The following is an 18,495-nucleotide window of genomic DNA, read 5'->3' as shown; positions in this document are numbered from 1 at the left end:
ATCGGGATGGAGAATCTTCAGTTTGCTGTTGAAATGGAAGCCAGGGACTGCCTGTGAGAACGGGCTGGTGAGGATGCCGAAGTGGACAGCGGGCAGTGCACTGAGAACAGATTAGCTATGCCCAACCCCAGGGCCATCTCCCCATAATTGTTCTGACAACTCTGAGGTTTGAAAGCATTTCCTTCCCTGCAGGTTTTCTTCCTCTTCTGTGCCTGCTTGCACAGACAGTACACCCGCCCTTTCTCCCTCCCACCAAGGTCACCACTCAGCAGGCTTTGATAAATGTCATCTTTTTTTGAAAGTCGCCTTGGAAAAAGGCAATTTGACTGCAGTGAGGCAGAACAGGGAGTCGAGCGCAGGCCGCCCATTATCGACCAGAGCCCAGCCCAAGAGCAAAACGAAGAGTGTGGCAGGGCCTGAGCGCCTGGTGATGCTTCTTCGGCTGGCTCTCCCCAGGGATCTGTGCACTGAGCAGAAAGCTCCTCCTTCAGAGGAGCCTGGGCCTGGGGTCCGGGTCTCCTCCTCCCTCTGTCCCTCTCCTTGGCCCTTTGTCTTGTGCTACTTGTTTTCTGGCTGGTAACTAGAGGTCCCCGAGAACCCCCATAGCTCTGGGGGCGGGAGTCCTCTCCACTGTGCAAGCAGTGGGCTGCTGATTAGCGCAGGGAATAAATAACAGCAAGCTAATTATCTCCCTGATTGCGGCTTGCCTCACTAACAAGGCTGGGCTGGAGTGGTGATGCGGCAGTTGATACTATTCCAAGCATACTTCTGGGCTCAGGGAAATTTCCATGCCTTTCCAGTCTGTCGGTACTCTCCCTTCCCAGATGCCCTGGAGCTCTAAGTGGAAATGTTCACTCTTTTTGCTTCACCTTGGAATTGAGAGACTCACCCCAGACAGACTGTTTATGTCATTCCCTAGTGGGTGCTGGAGCCAGCTTCTCAAAGAAGCAGGCAGAGGCTTTCAGAGGGAGGCTAGAGGTTGGCCAAGGGCATGGAAGGATGGGTCCTTAGGGACCACATCCTGCAGTACTTAGTATCCTAATTACATCTGCTACTCTGACTCCTAAAACTGAGTGGTTCCCACTGGGCTAGCAGATCAAAGAAGAAAAGTGCAAAGAAGAATGTTGTTCTGGACTCTGGTCAGACCGTGACTACCTCTGTGGCCTTGGACGTGCTCCTTAGTCACTCTGGTCCCTCTTTCCTCTTTAAGAAATGAGGCAAAATGACTTCGGAGCTTTGTTTTGGTCTGGAAACACAATTTTGTGGCTGTAAGGCTGAAATCCGATAGCAGTGTTCTCCTGGAATTCCATGCTAAAAAAGCTGCTTGCGCCTCTTATGGCCACATCTCCAGAATAAATTTCCCCTTCTGTGCTACCAAACTTCCCCTTCTTCTCTCCCTGGGTCATGAAAACAAAGAGTGAGCGACCTTAGGAAGAGTTTCTTTCTTTCTTTTTTTTTTAAGGCTCGTTTCTATTATTTGGTAATTATATGTGTATTTGTGTGTGTCACGGGTTTGTGCACAGGAGTGCAGATACCTGATGAGTCCAGAAGGAAGTGTCACATACTCTGCTGCTGGAGTTACAGGTAGTTGTGAACCTCCAGATGTGGATGCTGAGAATAGAACTCGGTTCCTCTGCAAAAGCAGTACGTGCGCTCTTAACTGCTCGCCCATCTCTCCATCCCAAGAAGAGTTCTAGCAGCCTAGACAGTGCTAACTTTGCACAGTGCGTAGTTAGAACTTTGAAAAAGACAGGATGTAGAGGTGCCTTCCACTTGAGCAGAGCTGCTGCTGGCTTACTGTGGACAGAGGAAGAAATCAATTTGCCTGCCGACATTTTGGATCATCCCTGGCCATAGGGCCTATTAGCACCCTTAGACCAATTGCAAGACCCACTTGTAGGAAATTGAAGGGCCATCCCCTTCCCCTCAACAAAGAGACTATAGTACAGGGTAAACCTACCTCTGCTGGAGGGCAGATGCTAGACAAACTAGATGTTTTCATCTGCTGAAGACAAATCTAGAAAAAACAAACCTGGGAAAAGGATGAAGTACAACATCTAATCACAAACCCCTTTTCGAAGCGGGGAAGAAAAGGGGGCGGAACTAATATTATACTTGAACCAAAGGGAAAAATGTTGTTTGGGAATAGTCAAAGATAGGCTTGGAGCCTCCCCAGGTACCTAGTCTGGATAATCTGGCCTGATCTGATGGGAATATTGGACTTTTAATGTTGCATCTGAACAGTCTGTTTACTTTCTGTGTTGAGTAGGGTGAGCTAATGATAACCCCCCAACATTCCTGGCTTAGTTCAGTCGAAGACTGAGCGTAGCTTCACGTAGGGATGCAGTGAATGGCTGAGCTGGTGATCCTGGGATGCAGCACTATCCATTAAAGGCTCCGTTCCCGGTAAGGACTTTAGAATTCTCTGCTGGACCCTCTGCATTCAGCTGGCAGATGCAGGATGAAATGGAGCATGCCCAATTATATGGAAGGTTTTTACAGGTCACGTCAGCTACTGGCATTCATCATTTCTGCCACGTTCCCCTGACCAAGATTTGTTCTTCTGAGCACATCTGACCGCAGGCGACCTTGGGAAATGTAGTCAAGCTGTGGACACAGGAGCTCAAAGGAAACGGTTTAGTAAGCAGCTAGTCAGGCTCTGATATATATTGCTTGACATTTAGTTTCTGTGTGGAGAAGAGCCTGTGTTCTGTCTTGTCACCTGAGTGGGCAGGATAGAAAACAGGACAAAGTGCATGAACTTCACAAATCCAAAGTGCATGCAGAAGCAAGCATATAAACTAGTCTAAACACGAGTCAACACAACAAATGCCAGGCCAGCCAGCGCTGCCCAGTGAGGCCCTGTCTCAAAATTATTTTCTTTAATAATTCATCTAGTATTAACTTTAAGATTGCTATTAGGGCTATTAAAGCTCTCTGTAGTTGGAATAAATTTATCTGAACGATATGACAAGTGTTGGGATGATGGAGGAACTGATTTCACAGCGTGATAAGAGGAACTCTTCAATACATTCAACCCATAAACTTGTAGAACCTGTCCTTCCTCCCCCCCCCACCTTTGTTTTGAATGGAGGACTCAACCAGCATAGCCTGCGTGGCCAGCGTGACTGGGCTCATGATTTGGCTGGCCCAGTCTGCATACTGGATGAGCCTGTGGCCAAGATGGTAGCCTGTGAGGTCAGTAGGTTGGTTTGGATGAAAGAGACTGAACAAACAAATGAAGTGCTGAGGGTAAGAGCTGTCTTTTCTCCTGCTTAGTAAACTTGGAGTTGTCTGTGTGGGAGCAGGCAACTAATTCCACCTTCATGTTTGCAATATACATAGGTGTAGCTGTGTGTGTATGTGTGTGTGTGTGTGTGTGTGTGTGCATACGTACAAGCATATCTCTTTGTGTAGGTGTAGGTGTGGTGTGTGTGTATATCTGTGTGTGTACTTGTGAAGGCCAGAGGCAAACATCATGTGTCTTCGTCAATCACTCACCGCCTTTGTTTTTGAGACAGGCTCCTCACTGAGCCTGGAGCTCACTAATTCAGCTGTGCTGGATGGGCAGTCAGGTCCAGTCTCTGACTCCTCAGTTTAGGGACCACAGGTACTCACTACCAAACCTGGCTTTTACATGGGTTCTGAAGATCAAACTGGTCCTCACACTTGTGTGACAAACTTTACTGGTCAAGCCACTTCCTCAACATGTGGACAATTATTTCTCTATTGCAATCTAAGAACTCATTTGTGTGTCCTGAAAGATATGGAAAGCAATAGCAGCAAGCACCAGTCAGCCAGATCTTGGCTTCTAACTATCATTTTAGATACACGCACACACACACATGCATGCATGCACATGTGCACACATATACACACACACATATACATGTGCACACACATACACATCTGATCAGCCTAAACAATACTAGTGAACCTGGAATATCTTACACTACAAAGGAAGAAATATCAAAGAATAGTAGAAACCTGTCAAAAGCATAGAAAATTCGGCTTAAAGGGATGCTCACAGATCAAACCTGAGACCAGTTACACAGCAGGACAAGCCATTCTGATATTAGGTTATAACTCATTGAGTAAAATATGAATGGATTGGTATAAACATTTAATAAGTAAAGGGGAAAGCGAAGTGTTTATCTTCCATTAGAATGCCAATTGATAAATATAAAAAAGAACAAAGTTAGAAAAATCACCACTTGGCAACAATCATCCTAGTAATAAATAATTTAGGCACGATTCATTTGTGGATCTTAAAACCACTGGGTGAAATTTTGATGAGAAAGATGTTTACACAACCTCAAAATGTCTCCCCACAAATACTTACTAATTGATAAGTACACAATACTTATTGACTTATTGTGGAACGACTTGGCTGACCTCAACCTAACCAAGCGACAAAAGCTAATATCCCAGGGATAGGACAAACGTGGTGAACCTCTGGGTGAAATGAACTGAAAACAATCGCGAACACCAACAGTCACTTCTGTAAGATTGCTGTTAGAACTGTAGAACCTGAATCCACTCACTAAGGCAACATCAGTCAAAGCCAGGCTGAGAGACATTCTACAAGACAACCAGAGGAGTTATTCTTACAAGAGAGAGAGAGAGAGAGAGAGAGAGAGAGAGAGAGAGAGAGAGAGAGAGAGAGAGAGAGAATACACAGATTTGTGTTTTTCCAGTTGAAAGAGACAATTCTAAATGCAACACACATGGGTCTGGATTGAAGCCTAGATCTGTTAGCAATGTCTTTAGTACAGTCAGTGAAATTTGAATTGAACATTGTTCTGTATCAAGGGTAGTTCTTCAACTACAGTTTTTCGGTGTACTGTGATTATATAGGAGAATTTTTTGTTTTTTTATTAAGTATATACTGAAATATTAAGTGGTAAAAGGACATTAAGCCTGCAATTTCCTGTCCAATGTGTCAGAAATAAATACATGTGTATGTCGGAACGAGGGAGAGAGGCGGAAGTGCAGGGAGGGTGATAAAACTGAAGTGGAAATGAAGCTGAGGAAACTGAATGAAAGGTACGCAAGAGTTCTCTGAAACTTTTCTAGAAATTCAAAGCTATTTCAAAACAAAGAGTTGGAGCTGGAGAGGTGGCTCAGTGGTTAACAGCGTTGCTGCTCTTTCAGAGGACCCATCTTCCATTTCCTGTGCCCTCATGGTGGCTAAGGACCAGCTGTGACTCCAGTTCCAGAGGATTCAATGCCATCTTCCGGCTACCCGGGTACCTCATGCGCATAGCACACACACACACATACAGGCGAAACATACGCACAAAATAAATAAAATTGTAAAACGAGTAATGAAAGCACACACACCGAACAGAATGCTTTTGGACTCTGACAGGAGAGACACGTTAAGAGGTAGCGTTACCAGCGTGAGAAAGAGGTAGTGGCGTTAGAGGGACTGAATGGATCTGGAATCAGTGATCTAGATTAGATTCTGATCTTGTCTCTTGCCAGTTAGAGAGGATCTGGAAGAAACCATTGCATGCCATAGAGCCTCAGCTGATGGGACTGAGCCCCGCAAAAGTACCATGTGTGATTTAAATATGTATAAAATGATAATGTGTGTGACAGAACTTTGTAAGTCACAAAATGTGGCAGCAAGTGTGTCACAGTAGGTATGTATCTTCTTTCTCCAGGAGCCTACAGCCAGTGAATGCCAAGCTGCACCCTTAGCTCCGCCTCCCCACATCTTCAGCTTTTCAGCCAGGCATCATCTCAGTGTGGTCACTTTCTAAGAGATGACTCTCTGATGAACTGAGAACTAAGGACACCTGGCTCCCAGAAAGAGTCGCCGTTGCCAGGACTTGGCAATGGGGTGTGTGTTTGTGTCCGTGTGTGCAGGTGTGTGAATGCCCATGTCTTGGAAGCCTGGGTTTCCAGCGCTCTCTGTGTCTGCAGAGATGCTGTGGGAAATGATGCATGTTGTTGCCGATTCGTGAACATCTGTTTGAGTGCCCTGGACAGTCCCTGCTAGAAGGAAAGCCCTCTGCTTTTGTCATGACTGACAGAAATACTTGTGCACGCAGTGTTATGATGCCAGCTACTCTGACAGTAGGAAGCCGGATCCACACCCACTGGCAGACAGCAGCATGGGCTAATAAAAATCGCTGCTGAGGTCTGGACACTTCCTGAAGCCTTTCACCCACATTCCTTCGTGTAAGCCTCAAAGCCACAGCAACCTGGGTGGCAAGGACTGCGGGGTGTATTTCTTACAGATCAGAACTTGCCCCATCGGATCTGGGATTTGCCATAGGCTACAATGCTAATAAATGACACCCACAGGAACAAAGTTGGGACTTTAGCAATGCTCCTTACCACAGACATTGTCATCTCCCTCTGTTCCCTTTCCTGGGCCCCCTTTCCCCACCTGGAGAGGGGGGGTTCTTCTCCTGGGATCCTTGGCTTCTCTTCTCGGGGCTCTCCTTCTCTGTCACAAGACATCCACTGTTAGATCTTCAACTCTGGAATACCCTTCTCCTGCCCCTGCTCCAGCTGCCACAGACATCCCTTTCCCCAGCCCCCACATTCCAACTAGAACCACAGGGGTGAGCATCTTGGTTCCTGCTGCTGAGACTGTCACTCACGCCCTGTTTTGGAGCCAAGAGAAAGAAATAAAGATGAGGGTGCCTGCCAGAGGCTCCAGGAAGCTGGCCCAGAACTCACTTCTGTGCCCTCCCTCCTTCCTTGTCCTGTTGCTGTGTGTCATCTTCTAGCTCCTGTAGACGTCCCCTTCCCTTCCAATGTCAGAAGGAAGAGCAACCCTGGTTTCTAGTACCTCAACCTTCATTTCTGTGTTCTGGATGGAGGGAGTTCAGCTAAGGCCAACTTACCAGCAGGTTCTGTCTGCCCTGAGTACCGCCTGGCTGCAGACAGACAGAATGGCCCCCACGCCAGACAGAGCCAAGTCCAGTGGTCTCTGTTACACTTCTCCCTCATTTCCTGACCCTCATCTGATAGATGACCCTGGCAGTGATGGCAGTGGTCCCCTCACTGTTCTAAGAGTCCGGAGTGAGGATGGGGGAGAGTGAAGAGGGTGTGTGGGGTGGAGTGGGGAAGGGGGAAGGGGCTTGGATTGTTGGAGATCTCAGCTAGGCCATGTACTGAAATTCACCAACACTGACCTAGTTGGAGTTGGGAAATCTGATCTCTCGTCAGCCTGTGGATGTCCTTGAGCAAAGTCTCTTCACTGAGACACAGTTTCCTCATCGGTAACACAAATTCCAAATGTCCTTTTTCCTTTCTTGTGTTTCTACTTAGAGCCAAGCGCTGGTTTCTAAGGGCTGGAGCTGGGCCTGGATGGAGCTCAAGTCTAGGATTCCGACCACGGTCTATGCTCCACTCGCTGCTGAGGCTGCAGGGACCGTCATAGGTGTCTGGAGAACAGAGGGTGTTCTGTGTGGTCTGGCCTCTGTTCAGTGGGGTGGGGTGACAGTCTGGCAATGCAGCTGGGGCCGTGAGAGGTCCGGCAACTGGTGCCATTTCTCACGGCGGACAAGAGTTGACAGAGCCACTCCTCTCCTGCCCTGTGCCAGAAACTCAAGGACGTGTGCCCTGGAGACCTCCGGGCTACGTAAAAATTCCATGTGGGATGCTTGCAAGACGTGGAAGGGACCGGAAAGGAGCACCAGGTAGATGGGTCAGTGAGGCACAGCAGAACTCAAAGCTCAGGCCAACCTCCTCTTTCTCACTCAGTCCAATGATAGAGAAGCCATAAGGTTTCGGAGCATCCTTCCAGGTTTGACACTTTAAAACTCGGAAAGTAAAGGGTCAGTTTGCTAAGCAATGCTGGACTCCCTCAGATTCCTGGGGTCAGGCAGCATACACACCTGCCTCAGGAGCCACCCAGCTAAGCCTCAGGGCAGAATGGGGACCTATAGAGAGCCATTGCCTCTTCCCTCCCTTCTTCCAGCACCCCTATTCCCCAAGGATCAGAAGATCTTCTGCCGGTTTCCCCATCCCACAGGAAGCCAAACCCAGAGGCACACTAATGGCTGGGGGCCAAGAGAAACAGCTGCCTTGGGTGTCATCTTCCTGCAGAGTGGAGAGGACCTGGACTTTTAAGGTCCCCTTTGAGATTGGGTAGGTAATATGAGCCTTTTCCCTCCCAGTGCCCCGAGAGAAGGTTGGAAAGGTCCCCAGAAGCAGGGCCAGCACTGGCCCCCAAGTGAGTCTCTTCCTCCAGGCTCCCACATGTGAACTCAAAGCTTGTGAACAGGAGGCAGCCCTTGAGAGAAACACAGCCCAGAGTGCCAGGGGAGGCAGCCACCAAGCTGCTTCCCCCACACACAGACAGAGTATTGATCCTGCTCGCTCACCCCCGCCTCTTCTCCACTTCATGGCGCAGCTAATGGCCTGGAAAAGACTGGCCAGCTGTTCCCCAGCTGTGACATAATGAGCTCAGGGACGATCAATGCCGTTCCGGTCTCTAATTAGGCCGGGAACTGGCTGGGGTGAAAGTGTGGCCTGTTTCCTGAGGGCACAGCTTTCACTCCCAGCTGCAGTCGGCTGGCAGCCACCTGGGCCCCTGCATCTGCGCCCTGGAGGAGTCCGCAGGGCCCTCCAGTGACCGGTGGGAGGGTTTCTGGCTGAGCTCCTCCAAAGGCAGAAGTTGGGGCTACTGACTGAATCATGCTCTCTCTCTCTCTCTCTCTCTCTCTCTCTCTCTCTCGTTTGTGTGTGTGTGTGTGTGTGTGTGTGTGTGTGTGCGCGCGCGAACTCCCCCTCTCTCTCCACTTGCTGTCACACCCTTTACTTTCAGTCACTCTGTGCAGCGGATCTCCAATCCTCATCCCCTCTGGCCCCATAGCTCTGAGGCCCGTCCAGGATTCTCCCTTACACAGGTCCCAGATGCCCAAGCCAGGGGTTAAAGGCGAGTCTGGCTGCTGGCCCAGCCTCTGCTATTTATACCCTCATCCAGGGAGGCATGGATCAGCCTCTCAGCGTACTCATTGCCGAGGAGGAAGTGAGGCTGGGGAGAGACAGGGGGAAGGTGTACATTCAGGCAAAGACACGAGTAGAGCAGGGAGCTGAGGCCTATGGCCCAGAGCTTGAAAAGACTGGAAGCAGGATACATAGAGCAAAGGAGAGGGAGAGAGAGAGAGAGAGAGAGAGAGAGAGAGAGAGAGAGAGAGAGAGAGAGAGAGAGAGAGAGGAGAGAAACCAAAAAATCAAACAAGAGAGGCAGAAAAAGTGAGAAAATGGGGCACCGGGGAAGAAATAGGAGCTCAGAGAATAGAACCAGGGCACACCTTGTGCTTAGAGGGTCAAGCCCCAAGTGCCAGATCAGATGCCCCACCAGGGAAGCTGAGGTGCCGCAGAGACTATCCAGGGGCCTGGTGTGTAATTTCAGGACCAGGGAGAGAACGGTTGGGGTCAAAAGGGCACAAGGCAAGAATCATGACTGTGTAGGAGGCTCTGGCTTGAGGGCTGGGCAAGCCAGTGAACTGTGCACTGTGGGAGAGGGTTCAGAGGGCAGCTGGGAGCAAAAGTCAGAGTAGGGAAGGACTTATTGTTGGGATCTAGGAGGAGTCTGGGGGTGGGGCTCCAGGCTTTTTATAGCTTCTAATTCAGAGCAGTTCAGTATGGCCTCTATGGTGTTTAGGGATGGCCTGGGTTGAAAAGGGTACATTCTTTATCCCTTATACCATTTTCACCTTCAAATATGAACCAATCAGATCCAGTTGGATATGGTATCCCTTTCTTGGCTCATCCTCAGTTCTTGGGCACGATTTCTGCCTGGCCGTGATTCTGAGAAGAACGACCCATCTTTTTGAAGAGATCAAAAGTGACTACTGTCATTCATTTTCCAGCTCACCTGCCCAGGCCGTGAGCCTCTGAGGCTGTCAGCCACGGAGAGAGGAGCCACCCAAGAACCATAGGTGTTGATTCAGATTCAAACTACACACAATAAATGACCTTCGCGATCAACAGTCCTAGTTCAACTAGTCATTATAAGCTGAAGCTTAGAGGAGCTGGGGAAGGGTCTCCAAGTGTGGCAGGTCCCCTGACTGTCACGCAGGGCTGCTGCGGGGACCTCAGTTCATCAAATCCTCCTCACAGTCTTTTCTCTTGGGACCTCTGTCCCTTCCTGTTCAGCCTGCACAGATGAGACCGCAGAGGTGTGAAAAGATGCACGGAGGACCACACATCCCCAGGATAAAGAAAGCAGGTGTGGGTTTGGCAAAGAGAAGGTGTGTATGAAGACGCTGCGGTAACACTTCAGCGCTCTGTGGCCAACACTGCCCTCTTGTGCCTACAATCTGTCAGTGCAGGCTGAGGGCCCTGAATTATCGCAGCGGGGGTTCTCTTTCTCATCTAGAGCCTTCTCATCCAGGAACCCCTGTCTCTCTTAAGATTATTAAACTGTAAGAGGGACAGATTCCTCGTCCCATTTTCCACCGTTCCTCACCAGTCTCTGAGGGGATAGTCACAAGCTATCTCTCTATCCTTCAGGAGCCTTTGAGAGTTTTAGGACTTGGAGTGTGTTGTGGTCAGACAGGAATGAGAGCCCGTAAGGCGTGGTTCTGTTTTTAGGGAGCCCCGAAGCACAGGGAGAGGATGATGCGGGAAGGAGAGTTGCTGGGGGAAAGACCATAAGGTGGTTGGTCAGCCTAGAGAGGAAGACCTAGATTTCCCTGGAGCCCAGTAGGGCCTGTGAGACACTCGGCAGGGGCCAGAGGCACAGAGCAGAGGTGACCCTGAGAGTAAGAGAAGAGACACCTGGGAATGTTTAGGTTCTCTCCAGTGGGAAATCCAGCCCAGCTCCTTGTTCTTAGGCTGAAGCTAAAGAAGTTGGTCTTGGGTTGGGCATCCCAAGCTGAGATGCCCACCTGTGTGGCCTAGGGTACCACACATCTGTAGATCAGGCTGAGCGGCTTCTTATGACGTCAGGACTCTGGAGGGGTGATTTCCAGGCCCTCAAATTGCTGCTCTGCTCCTTTTCACCTCCTGCCCAAAGAATGGGCGTGCAGCATGCACACCGTTACCTCGGCCAGAGATCTCAAAGCCCGGCTGGAACCCCGAGGATCCCTGATCTCCATGTCTCCTCCACTCTGACCTGCCCTTTCCTCTGTGTTCACTCCGACCTTTGGTTCCCAGGCCCCAGCTCCTTCATGACAAAGGCACTGTGTGCTCCTCTCTCCGGCCATAAAACATAAGGAAAATTCCCAGTGTCTAGTTTAGCCCCTCCTTTCTCTGGAACTTGTACTTAATCATTGACTCACAGAAATCGGTGGTGATAACCTCAAATTTCCCTGTTCAGAACATTTTGCTGTGTTGACTTCCAAGCCTGGCCTCTCAGGTTGGCTCCCAAGACCCCTGTAGACCGGTAGAGCTACTTCTCTATCCTCACTTCTTACTTACGTAGAAATTATCTTCCCATCGAGTGGACGACTAAAGACATCCTGATGGTTCCTTTCCTCTTTTTCATCTGCCTTCCTTCTTCCTTCCCTGCCCTCTCCATTTCTTTGTGTATATGTGTACGCATGTGTGTACATGTCCTTGTACTGTGAAGGTCATATGTGATGAGTGCATGTGCACATGTATGTGTATGCAGATGGGCGCCAAGTACAACCTCGGGTATCATTCTCAGAAATCCCTTACATCTCTTTGGATACAGGGTCTTTCATTGGCTAGGAGCTCACCCTTTAGACTAGACTAGCTGTTCCAAAAGGCCTCAGGGATTCTCTTGCCTCTGCCTCCCCAGTACTGGGTTACACACACCTACAACCACTTCTGATATTTTTACATGAATTCTGGGGACCAAGTTCAGATCCTCATTTTTGCACCACTGGCGCTTTAACATCTGAGCCATCTTCTCTGATGTTTTCTTTCTTTGGAGACAGTCTCTCTGTAGCTTAAGCTAACCTTGAATTCATGATCCTCCTGCCTCAGCCTCCTGAGTGCTGGAATTACAAGGTGTACCATCATTCAGGGATCCTAATATAGTTTTTTCCTTTTATTGAAGACAGATTTTTTTTTCATATAATATTTCCTAATTGGGGCTGGAGAGATAGCTCAGTGGTTAAGAGCACCACTTGCTCTTCCGGAGGTCCTGAATTCAATTCCCAGCAACCACATGGTGGCTCACAACCATCTGTAATGGGATCTGGTGCCCTCTTCTGGCTTGCGGGCATACATGCAGACAGAATACTGAGAATACTGTATACATAATTAATAAATAAATCTTTAAAAAAAATATTTCCTGATTACAGTTTCCCTTCCCTCTACTCCTCCCAGTTCATCCCCACCTCACCTCATCTGGATCCACCCCCTTTCTGTCTGTCATTAAAAAACAAACAAAAAATAATAATATAATAAGATAAAATGAAAGCAAACACATCAGAATAGGACAAAACAGACAAACGAAAGGAAACGAGCCCAAGAAAGCTCGCAAGGAACAGATATAGATGCAGAACCCACTTATTCTTCCAGGAATCCCATAAAAACACAAAACTGAGAGAGAGCAAAAAGAAAAAAAATTAAACAAGGAAAAGCTCTGACACAACATTATGAGACAAGGAGCCTCCAAAGCCCCCGCTGAGTGTGTTTTCTGCCGGCCGTCTACTGCGGGGCATGAGGCCTACCATCCCAGGAGTTTGTTTCCCCATGAGACTCCCTTGGAGAAAACTACATTTTCATTTGCAGTTGATTACCAATTGGAAATACCTGCCACTGCTTGGGTGACCACAAACCTGAGACTAGATAGCCCAGGGGCTTAGGGTAAAACCAAATACGACTGTCCTATTAAAGGAATGTAGCAACGAAATGAGTCCTACTGACATTTCTCTATACGCATAGATCAGCACCTTGCTCAGCCCTCATCAGAGAGGCTGATGGGGAAAATTACAGAGATCCGTGGCCAGACAATACGCAGAGAGTGAGGGACCTCAAAATACTCACCTAAACAGGATGTCTTCATCAAATCCCTCCTGTCAGGGCTTTGGGAACCCTCAGGAAGAGGACGCAGAAAGAATGTAAAAGCCAGAGGGGATGGAGGACCCCAAGGAATTAAGATCTTCTACACAGGGGCTGGAGAGATGGCTCAGAGGTTAAGAGCATTGCCTGCTCTTCCAAAGGTCCTGAGTTCAATTGCCAGCAACCACATGGTGGCTCACAACCATCTGTAATGGGGTCTGGTGCCCTCTTCTGGCCTGCAGGCATACACACAGATGGAGTATTGTATATATAATAAATAAATAAATATTAAAAAAAGATCTTCTACACAGACACAACAGAATGAAGCACATATGAACGCACAGAGAATGAGGCAGCATGCACAAGTCCTGATAGATTTTTATCAAAGCCTCCATTCTCCTCGATTGGCTAAGCCAGTGCCTTCCTCCTGAGCTCCTCCTCCTCAGCTTCCTTCTGTCACCCATGTTAACATCCCACCCAGAAGTAGCTTCTACTATTCCACAGCACGGCAAGCTAATTGTGGTCAGCAAGTAACAGACTCTTTCAAAACAGCTCCTAGAACTGGGCATGGAGACACACGTCTGTCATCCCAGCACTTGGGAAGCTGAGGTGTGAGGACTGGGAGTTCAGAGTCAGCCTGAGCTGTGGAAGAACAATACGAAACAAACACAGAACAAAACGTACACCAAATAGCTCCTGGAAAGCGGTTGAATGCTTCAGCATAAGTAAATGATAAACAGGAGGGGACTGGAGAGATAGCTCAGAGGGTAAGAGCAAGGGTTGTTCTTTCAGAGGACTTGAGATCGATTCCCAGCACCCACTGGGCAACAAACAACTGTCTATAACTCCAGTCCCAGTGGATACAATGTTTTCTTCTGCCCTTGGAAGGCACTGCATGCTCATTCAGACAAATATCCATAACACATAAAAAATTTTAAAAGGGCCTGGAGCAAAGACTCAGTGGTTAAGAGCACTTACTGTTCTTGCAGAGGACCTGGGTTCAGCTCCCAGCACCCACATGGTGGCTCACAATTGTCCTTAACTCCAGTTCCAGGTGATCAGAAACTCTCTTCTGGCCTCCATACGCATCAGGCATACATGTAGTACACATATATAAACACAGGCAAAACACTCATATACAGCCAGGCAGCGGCAGCAGAATGTCTTTAATCCCTGTACTCTGGAGGCAGAGGCGGGAAGATCTCTGAGTTCAAGGATAGCTTGGTCTACAGAATGAGTTTCAGGACAGCCAGAGCTACACAGAGAAACCCTGCCTCAAAAAACAAGCAAAACAAAACAAACACTCATGTACATAAAATAAAAATAAGCAAATTTTTAAAAGAAAGAAATGGGGGCTGAAGAGATGGCTCAGAAGTTAAGAGCACTGGCTGTTCTTCCAGAGGTCCTGAGTTCGATTTCCACCAATCATATGGTGGCTCACAACCATCTGTAATGAGATCTGGTGTCCTCTTCTGGCCTGTAGACATACATGCAGGCAGAATACTGTATACATAATAATTAAATAAATGTATGCATAATAAATATTTTTTCTTTTAAAAATGGTAAATTCTGTAGTGATGTTAACTATCCTGATCTAATTATTAACACATTGTATACAGTTGTCAAAATGTCAGGTTGTGCCTTAAGCCATACAATTTCTATGTGCGGCTGTATGAATTGAGGCTGAGGAGATAGCTCAACTGGTAAAAAGTTTTCTGTGTATAAGGGGCTGAGTTTGATTCTTAGACTCTGTATTTTTTGTTTGTTTGTTTGTTTGTTTTTTATTTTGTTGTTTTTTTTTTTTTTTTTAAAAAAAAACAGGCTAAACTGGACATGTCAGAGTGCACCTTTAATCACAGCACTTGGTAGGCAGAGGTAGGTGAATCTCTTGTGAGTCCAAGACCTGCCTGGTCTTAGAGTGAATTCCAGGACTGACAGGGCTAAATAGTGAAACACTGTATTAAAAAACAAAAACATCTAGGCTTGTCATCTCAGCATGTGGGAGGTAGAGATAGGTGATGCCCTAAGATCCAGCCCCCCAGCAGCAAGCCCCAGCTCCCAGTGAAAGACCTTGTCTCAAAGCAAACAACAAAGCAAAATAAACAGAGTGGGATTGAACTCAGACCAGTCCTTGGGATCCACATAGTGGAAAGAAAGAACCACTCAAAAGTTCTCTCTCTCTCTCTCTCCCCACTTTCTCAATATACAAACACAAACACAAAGAAAACAAATAAGTGTTGGGAAAAAAATCAAAACAAAATGGCACCAGTCGGTGGCTAGGTGGGTAGAGCCAGTCGGGTAGTTGGGTGGGTAGAGCCAGTCGGGCGGCTCGGTAGGTAGAGCCAGTCGGGTAGTTGGGTGGGTAGAGCCAGTCGGGCGGCTCGGTGGGTAGAGCCAGCCGCCACACAAACTCGGCAGCTTCAGTTTCATCTGAACCCATGTAAAGGCAGACAAAGAGAACTGATGCCCCACCCCGTCTTCTAGTCTCCACACGTGCAGCGTGGCATACAAGTGCTCACACATACACACACACACATACAACTGAAGACAAAGTGGATGGATCCTGAAGAAAGGTACCCAAGGCTGACCTCTGGCTTCACACGCATGTGCACACACTCAAATGTATACACACATACCTGCAAACACACGCACAATAGATATGCAAATGAATAATAATTTAAAATTTGGGCTCACATGGGACAGATTGGCCTACAGTTTGTAGTCAAGGATGACCTTGAACCTCTGATTTGCCTGCCTCCATCTCCCCAACGCTGGGGGATTCCAGGTGTGTGTTACCATGCCTGGTTTATGAAGCCTCCGCAGTAGGAATTGAACCCAGGCCTCTGAGCACGCTAGGCAAGCGCTCTTCTAGCTGAGTACTCTAGTCCAACAAGGATAATTTTTCAATTTTTAGAAAAGAATCAAATCCAATCCGATCCTATCCCTCCTTTAGAGCTCATGCACTTCATGAAAATCTTCTTTGTTTCTTCAGGGAGTTCTTCTTCTTCTCCTCCTCCTCCTCCTTCCTCCCCCTGCTCCTCCTCTTCCCCCTCCTCCTTTGGATCTACATAGCACTTTGACTCTCCCTTATAGCTTATAATCCACCCTTTGTGCAGCAAGAGGCAAGGTTTACTTTGTCTTTGGATCCCACTCCCCACAGAGCAGGAGCACAATGCGCACACATTGAGTCTACAGAGCCAGCAGTTTGGGCTGCAGGGAGCAGAATGGGGTGAGGAAGGGGCGCTGTGTGACTTCCGAAGATGGTAGGAGTATGCAGAATGGGGATCCAGGGTCTGTACAGTGACGATGAGGGACGGTCTTGGCCCTCCCAGAACCTGGTCAGGACAAAGTTCTTTGTTGAAGAGTACAGCAATTGGGAGGGTCTTGGAAATGAGGTAGGTTGAGGAAGGGTGCCAGGGTGTTGGGAAGGACTCCAGACTGTCCTGAGCCAAGTCTACACATTCTTAGTAATAGACCACAGCAGGGGGAGAGGGATAAAATCTAGAAGCTCAGGGTCTGGTTGACCCCCATTCACTGTAACTGTGTAGCCTGGGGCAATATGGCCCCCTCTGGGTCTACTCATCTGTGAGAGTGGCCCTGGACTCCTAAACCCCGAGGACCCTCACTCTGTCACCTTTCTCCCCAGGCCTCAACAGCAGAGATAGTCTCCCCAAAGATCCAGAGCTTGTGGCCACGGGGGCGGGGAGGGGGTTGTCTCTGTGTGCATTATGTCCTCCATAAGCTGCCATCTCACTTGGAGGAGGCAGACGTCATGCAGATGGAGACAGCACCCTGATTCAGAGCAAGCAGGGCCAATTAGATAGTTAGGCCCCAGGGAAGAGTTTTGAGGGACCCTCTCCCCTTTCCTCCTTTATACTTCCTGTCCTCTTCCATACCCTATTCCCCATCAAGAGATGCTGTATCCTAGCAACTCAGCTCTGCTGCTTGGAGGAAGTCACACAACCTCTCTGAGCCTCCATTTCTGCACTGACCCAGAAGACTGGGCTATGTGTTTGAAAGGTCCAGCATTGTGCCTGCTTTCTGGCTGGGAAAGAACAACTGGTCCTCACTGTCCCCCAGGTCCCAGGCAGACGGTCAGTGGTGCTTTGCACGGGGCCCTAGTGTGGGGTGAGGCCTCTGGGGGGCAAGCTGGTGAGGGTGTTGGATGGGAGTTCCTGACAGAGAAGCGAGGTTCGAGCTGCTCTTTACGGCCACTGAGATGGTCTCTCGGCCCATAAACCTGTTTATTGTGTTGTTATGGAATCAGAAGCTGTCTGCAGTTTTTCTTTGGGGGTCTGGGGTGGAGACTGACTGCTGGTTAGCAAGCAGACAGCATGGTCAGGCCCGTTCATTCACTGTGGATGTTCCTGCCACTCTTTTGAGCCTGGTTCATCCGAGGCCCCCAGTTTCTAATCTGGTTGGGAAGGATTTATTTTTGGGTCCCTGTAACCTAGCAATGGGCTCACATGACCAGTGGCAGCTGCAGGCTGAATATACTGTGGGATCTTGGCTCCCGGCAGGGGGTGTGGGCCAGACTGTGGGGGAACAAAAGGAATGGAAAGGCTCTCACCTCTGCCCAGCCCTCTCAAATGGGGGCAGGGGAGGTGGGTGCCTAGGGAGCAGGTACCCTGGGGCTGATGCTCTGGGTCTCTGGACAGCTAGGGCCTGAGCCATAGTGGGGAGGCCCCAGCTGAGAGCCTGCTCTTTGAGTGTCTGTGATGGGGTGGAATGACTGGGTGTCCAGGGGATGGAGAGCGGTACAAAGAGGACACATCTGACTGACATGCTGGGGTGAGGCCAGACCGGAGAATAGGTGGCTTCATAGGCACTCTGTATATAATAATGAGATCTCAGGGACACTCCTGGTCCTTGCTGTCTTCCTAACATTTTGCTCCTTCCCTTTGTTTCCCTGATAAATTGTTAATATTCCCTGGAGAGAGAGAGCACACACGAAGCTGCTCTCTGTGCGAACGGATTGATCAAACTCTTTCCTGAGAGAAGGTTTTGGCAGAAAGCAGAGGGGCCAGGAAGGAAGAGAGGGTACCACTGAGCAGGGGAGGCACTTCGGGGAGGTGGGGAGGAGCATCCAGAAAGCCTCTCACCATTTACTGAGTGAAGAATGCACAGCTGAACGGTTTCATCCCCGGCAGAAAAGGGTGGATGGGATGGGGAAAGCCTACCAAGAGAGGAGGATGGGCAAAGATGGGACCGGGCTCTACTGAGGAGTTTAGGACGGAGCAATCAGCTCCCAAGGCTCCACCTGACCCTCAAAAGAGACAGGACACTGTGGGGGTGGGGGTCCTCCCCCCATCGTGTAACAGGGGTCCCAGGTATGCACACTGGACCGAGGGTTGCTGGACCTGGAAGGCCACATCCAGTTTCTCTCACTTGGTCTTCTCGTCTCCTCCGTTGTGCTGGAGGGGATTGGGCAGGGTATGGTGGCTCAGGTCTGTAATCTCAGCATCCAGAAGGTTGAGGCAGGAAGATCACACGTACAAGGTTAGCCTAAGCAACAGTGCCAGGCACTTCCTTAAAACAAACAAACAA

This window comes from Chionomys nivalis, chromosome 18 (assembly GCF_950005125.1).
Source record: "Chionomys nivalis chromosome 18, mChiNiv1.1, whole genome shotgun sequence".
NCBI classification, from domain to species: Eukaryota; Metazoa; Chordata; class Mammalia; order Rodentia; family Cricetidae; genus Chionomys; species Chionomys nivalis.
Note: the sequence above shows the minus strand (reverse complement) of the source record.